The following is a 6,493-nucleotide window of genomic DNA, read 5'->3' as shown; positions in this document are numbered from 1 at the left end:
AAGGATAGAGAGAGAAAGAATATGTGTGATGTGATAGTGTCAGAAGTTGCGGTCACTGGGATATGTGTACACGTCCTGAATGTTGGCAAACCCTAACCCTGTAAACAGCACTGTGTGTGTGTGTGTGTGTGTGTGTGTGTGTGTGTATTGCAACGTTTGAACCTTCATTTAAGCAGGTAATCCGCTGTAAACATGCTCATCTGTGAAAGGGATTCGGACATACTTGCCTGTCCTCTGCATCTCTAATTCCTCTGTGAACATCATTGCCTTGTTGATTAGTGATGCTTTTAAGTGTTTAAGTGTGTCACTATATAAGAAAGCCCTACGGGGTTTGAGTGGAGGCTAATCCATGAAAAACTAAATAAAATATCTGACTGTTTGAAGTCATTGCTGGATTAACCCAGAAAACTGCAACATCAATAACATCTGTCACCACGTTCTCTTTATTTCTTACCTCAAATTTAATGTGTAAATTGTCTCTTTTTTAATGCACAACCTGGTGTAAATGTGAACATTAGCAGGCAAATATTATTTTAAAATAACTTTAACTACTGAGTTGTGGCTTTATTTGTTTGCACATGTTTGTCTCATTACACTATGCACTCACGGACAACACTAATCTTTGTAACTTTAAAACTAAACGTAAGTTAAGCATAACTTTTAACCCAAATCCACATTTTTAAATCCTACAATCACCAACCCTGACATTAAGAAATATGCAATTAATCTTCAGATTTTTTTTTTTTTTTGTCCTTGACTATTCTGTGGTCCTCACTTAAATCCGAACACACACTTACACATGCACGCATGCACACACAGGTGTCGCTTTCCAGTGCCAAGAATCTGCAGATGCAGCCGCACCGCATGTGGCGTGCAGCAGCTGACGTCAGGAAAAGAGCGGAGTGAGACGAGTTGAAATAGGGCAGAGCAGGAGCGGAGCGCTGAGAGGAAACCAGCCAGAGGAGCCGAAGGATGGCAAGTCGTTGCTGAGAGTTGGGACGCGCTACCCGTCGCTACAAACGCAGCTGCTGCTAATACACCAGACCATAATTAATCTAACCCTTAAAACCCTGCCGGGCGGGAGGAGAGGAGTGGAACTAAAAGAGCGCAGTTTGTTATCGTCGCAGCGAGGAAATCTGTGGCACATTTGCTCACATTTCCTTCCTTTCTGCCTTCTTGCCTCGGGATACCACAGGTAAGGTTGGAACTGTATTTACTAATGCGGGACAGGGGCTCCAACGTTGCATAAGGGCGTATTTTATTGTGTTTTACAAGTTTGGATGCTTTTTTGTTGACGCTGCTGTATCCGTCACTGTTTTCATTGGGAGCGTGAGTGAATGAAAACTGTAAAGACTATGGCAATGACGTGTTTTAATTTTAAATTAGTTTGTGAGTAGCTGAGGAGAAATGCATCAATAATAGTCAGAGCTCCAGAATTTACAGGCAGAAAGATGTGTGTGAGGTGCAGCCGTATAGCGCAGGGCGATGTCAATGACAAGCTGTGACAGTGTTTAACTACACTGCCTGCTATTGTCTGGTGCAACACGGGGTGTGATTAATCATTCAATATGACCAGAAGCCAGCTTTTGGTACCCTCGTATAACCGTGCGGTGGCTCTACCTGCTCGAAAACAACAGGATAGTGTTTGATAAATGGCTTCAGTAGGACTCCTCTGCCTGGATGCGCCAGGTTTGCTCAAGCAGCAGAGGGACTGAAATGAAAACATAGTGAGACACGCACATCCTTCGCTTGGCTCACCGGTCCCAACAACCCCCACCTCCCACCCCTCCTCACCCGGTACTCTTTCTCTCAGCCAATTTCTTTGGCAGGACGCTGGGAAGACTTCATCTTTTAACGATCAGTGTCTTATAAAGCACATACACCTCTCGTCTACTCACCAGAAGGCAAAAACTCTTAGGAATAAGGGGAGGGAAATTCCTTAACAAGACGAGATTTTCTTGTCTGATTGAGTTAAATGAGCTGCTTCAGCGCTCTCTCATGGGATAAGCATATCAGTGTCACCGGAGAGCCAGCACAGCGGTAGCGAAAGCCTCCGTGACGGCCAGCGGAGGGGGAAATGAGGATTGGTCGGCGCGCACGCCGCCGTGATGTAGTGTAGCGCTGGAGCTCTCCGTGGTTCTGAAAACGCTCCAGCCTCTTGGTCCCTTATGCTCCACTTATTGCCTTCCCCTCGCGCCCAAGCCTTTCTTACTGAGTTTGTTGGATTTCCTCTCTACTTGGAACCAGATATGGAGTCGACATCCACCAGAATTACGGCCGTTCATCACTGTGCTATCTGTGAAAAACCGGTTGTAAATTCTAGCCCTCCAGCTTTATGGGAGCCAACAGCTCCTCCAACTCTCAACTCAGGCACTGTAGTCTCACTCACAAACACACAGACACTTACATACAGCAGGCACATGCAGAGCTTTGGATCACTACGTTGCCCTGGCACCTTGGTGAGAATATTAATGGCAGAGGTTCTCAGCTGGATCTGTTTGCAGTTGGTCTGAACTGGGACTTTACAGGAAAATATGACCTTTAGGCATTAGCCTATATCATTGCAGGGGAAAAAGCTAACATAGGCACCTAATGTTACATATGATTTCAGGCTGAAAAGGAACATTTTGTGTTCATGGATTCATTTGCCTTGGATTCATAAGTTGGCTTTATTGCATTTTTTATAGCTGAGAACAGGGTTGAAGCCCCTACATATCACAAAGGCAAAGAGCATTATATAAGCACAACATTAATTATATTATATATGAACAAGATCACAGATTAAGTGAGTTTTTAGGCTTTTTTAAAATGACTTCTGCAGGTTTTTTTGGAGACGCATCATGTCCTAAACCCTGTCAGAGTAGTTCTGTAGCCGACCCTGGGGTCACAGTCAGCAGGTTGAGAAATGATAATGTAGCTCAAAATCGTGACTGAGTCGGGCTTATTACAGTTTAAAGTCTGGTGTGTAATTTATTAGCTCTCTCAGAGAGAGCCATTACAACGCAGTGTCCAGCAGATTATGGCTGCTTGTTGTGCTCCAGAGACAGCCTAATAGTGGGATGACTCACATACTTACCGATTGACACTGAAGACATTACATTAAATTCTATGTTGTTTAGAGGTTGCACCCATCTGGACCAACTAGGAGTTGTCTTGCTCAGGGACTGGTTGATGTATCGCAGTGGTAATAAAATCCTGATCTCCTACATGTGTCATATCCACTGCGCCGTCACAACCCCAGACCACATTGGTGTATGCCCACAAACACACAAAACAAGAAAGCCTTCACTGTAACATTAACTACATCCCCTTGCTAAGCACCTAAAACCTTGCAAAAGCCCAAACCCGCTTAAACAGCGTATGTGTATAAATGCATGTGTGTGGTATGTCATGCATGTTAGTTGGATAAAGCTTAAATTTCAAGGATGCAATAAAGGTCTAATCTCCTGCTGTGTATCCGGGCTGATGAAGAGGTTTCACACGTTTCCACCGGTCTTGCAGAATAGGCTATTCTTAGTGCAGCAGTCTGTTTAGCTATGTCTTTAGGCTGGATTTAGACATTTGAGCATAAGCATGTAATTGACTTTTTGATTGACGCTGGCAAAATATAAGCTGTAGTCAGCATTCCCTTTCTAATAAACTGTTTAACAGTGTCAAAACTTATTTTGTTTTGTGGCTGTTAAATACTTGAGAATAACTGGATTGGGTAGTTTTTTGTAAGAGTTCCAGTGTTGATGCTTGATTGTGGACAAATACAGCTCGTACATTATGTAACTAAACATAGAGCGCTAAAAACGATAATGTATACATTTACAAAGAGACCGCACCTCCCAGCTTAGTCTGAAATCAATTTTTTAATTTAATGAATGTTATACTTCTATTGATCCTAGGATGGAAATTCTCTTTGTCCAGCTTTTTAAAGGTCAGAGGTCAGACTCAGCGACAGAACAGCAGATTCAATATCTTCCTCCAGGACATTTCAGCTGAGAGGCTGAAAACAGGTTGTGTTGCAGTCTTAACTTCCCGACTGCTCACATTCCGGAATGCTAAAACAGATGAAAGCTTGAGCACTGGTGATAGATGTAGAAAAAGATTTTTCAATGCAAAACTTCAAGTTCAAGCAACATGAAGATGTGTAGCTATCAGATATATCCCATATGCTAACTGCTTGCTTGCTGCACTGCTGCCTTAGTGTCGGTCCAAACGAGGACTATTTTGAAGTTGTAATTTCAAGGATTTTTATTTGCAAAACTAAGGTCCAGCAGGCAGATGAAAGGTTAAAGTGGTTTCATACTGTACTTTGATTACACTGTTATGGCCGCAGGAAAGAGTAGGAATTTGTTTCTCTAGAAGTATTTCACAGCAAGTAGTGGCAGCAGAAACTTAGCGCTTTCTTGTGCCAATTTCAAGTGAATCTACTATACTTTTGTTTTGCACACATGGGCCAGATGTCAAACTAAAAAGTGTTTGTTACTGAAAATCTTTCATGCAAGAAAGGATAGAACAAAGTTTATTTAAGACATTCAGAACACATGAATTATTATTACTGTTGTAGATATTTGTACACAGATATTTGTATGCAAATAGCCAAATGTGTGCAACAATGGCTCTTTTTCCCTCTTCTATTCACATAGTAGACATGACCCAGTCCTTTTTTTATAAATTAAAGGTGGGTGCTTCAGGCTCTGAACAATTTATTGTCCCTGTATGACAAGTCCATATAGGTTTTAAGTAGAATAAATTACTTGTTTCACATCAAATATAATGCCCCACTTGTGAACACTTGAAATGCTTGGCATAACATCGCCTGAACCCCATGCAGAGCTTGTCTAATCAGGAGCAGGATTTATTTCCACACAACAAAGCTATCCCCCTCGAGTAAACCAAACCCACTTCTTCCTCCTTTTTTTATTCTTTACGCCTGGTAACTTTGATTTGTTTGGCTTTGCAAATTTTGTGAAGAAGTATAATGAGCCGTACTCCAAAGAAAAAGGTAAAAATGCATTACAGATGGTGAGTCACACACTTATGAGCTGGCTCTTTCGCCATACACTCGAATCTCGATGGGGCTGACTAGATTAGTTTTAAATTGAACTGATGAAAGTCTTTCTCATGGGTTTGGCAGGGCACACTGGCACTCACGCACACTCACACCCAGAGAAATATAACATGATTAGCATGAGGCCTATGACAATGAGAAGCACCTAATACGAATGACACTGAAACTGAGGGGAACCACTAACTTGCACCATTAGATTCTGTATCCTTTTGATTCCAGAGACATATTACTGTGGCCGCCAGGCTCACTTGATGAGTCCGCTGTACTCCCTGTAGAGAGCAAGGCCACAAAATGTGGGCAACATGGTTCACTTGAAATTCTGATCACTAATGTTGAACTTCTAGAAATGACCTTTACCGCCGCATCCCATATGAACACAGCGGCTGAGCTCAGAGCATCAGCAGCGTAGCTCTGAGCACAGAGTGCTCGATGCCTCTTCTGCCTGAATGGGGGGAAACTGACGAAAGAGTCAGCTGAGAGGAACAAATGCATAAAGGGGTTATGGAAAGGTCATCTGGCATATCTGTTCTCTGCAGTGAATTTAGTCAGCCATATGGCTGTCCCTTTTATGCAGTCATTCCTCATTTCACATCTTAAAACTTTATCGTGGTTTGTTTTTCTTTTAGTTGTTTTGTCATATCACATTTGGAAAGGTGGTGGGATTCAAGAATGTCTTTAAATGTTACTTCACTCATATTAGTACATAACCTATCTAATTCCTCCTGTTCTCTGAAAACATTCAACATGTCAGATGGAGAAATTCTAAGAGTGGGAAGTCGTTAGGGATCAGCTTCCTTTGTATATGCTTGCGCTGATTGGCAATTGGATTGTATATCGACAATTGTTTTTTTTACTTACGTTGATACTGAGGCAATTCTAACTAACCTTAATATCAGAACTAAGATGTTACAAAAAAAAGGGTTTTGGGTGGAGCGGTGCCTCGATAATTAGCACAATTGACAAGTTAATTCTTTTTTATTTCCGTTCTCCATATGTCTGTTCACTAAAACTCTCCTTAAGAGTATTTGACATTATGTATAAGATTTAAATTGTTATATTAAAGGTAGGCGAATAGTGTTAAACAGAACATAATGATGTGATATTGTTGAACTAAGCACGGACATATGGATTACATTAAAATTAAAAAGGAGTTTGAATAAAGGACACACTGCTATTAAATTGATTTTTTTATGTTCAAATATTTAAAGAATTTCACACAAGTAACCACGATTAGATGATATGAAAATTTAAACACTTGCCCAACCCTACTTTGTAATGAATATATATTGTTAACCATGTATGGGAGGCAGTGGATAAAAGAGTAATTCTACTTTTTTTTTGATAATCTTTCATTTGATGTTTTGATCAGCTATGATGAAGACTGTAAAACGTGTTAAAAAAGCCATGAAACGTTGTTGCTTAAGTGGACTTTTG

The 6,493-nt window shown here is 41.1% G+C and overlaps 1 protein-coding gene across 2 annotated transcripts in view; it reads left to right on the top strand.

Moving 5' to 3' along the window:
• The first annotated feature begins 898 nt into the window (after positions 1-898).
• The window catches only part of fstl4 (follistatin-like 4), a 196,147-nt gene continuing 190,552 nt past the window's right edge, over positions 899-6,493 (top strand). For both annotated transcript variants that reach the window (XM_034889955.1, XM_034889954.1), the window contains exon 1: positions 899-1,195. The gene's annotated coding sequence lies outside the window, so the exon portion shown is untranslated. The remainder of the gene's footprint in view (positions 1,196-6,493) is intronic.

The sequence above is a fragment of the Etheostoma cragini genome, chromosome 13, assembly GCF_013103735.1.
Source record: "Etheostoma cragini isolate CJK2018 chromosome 13, CSU_Ecrag_1.0, whole genome shotgun sequence".
Classification (NCBI taxonomy): Eukaryota; Metazoa; Chordata; class Actinopteri; order Perciformes; family Percidae; genus Etheostoma; species Etheostoma cragini.
Note: the sequence above shows the minus strand (reverse complement) of the source record. Positions and strands in the feature narration are given on the sequence as shown.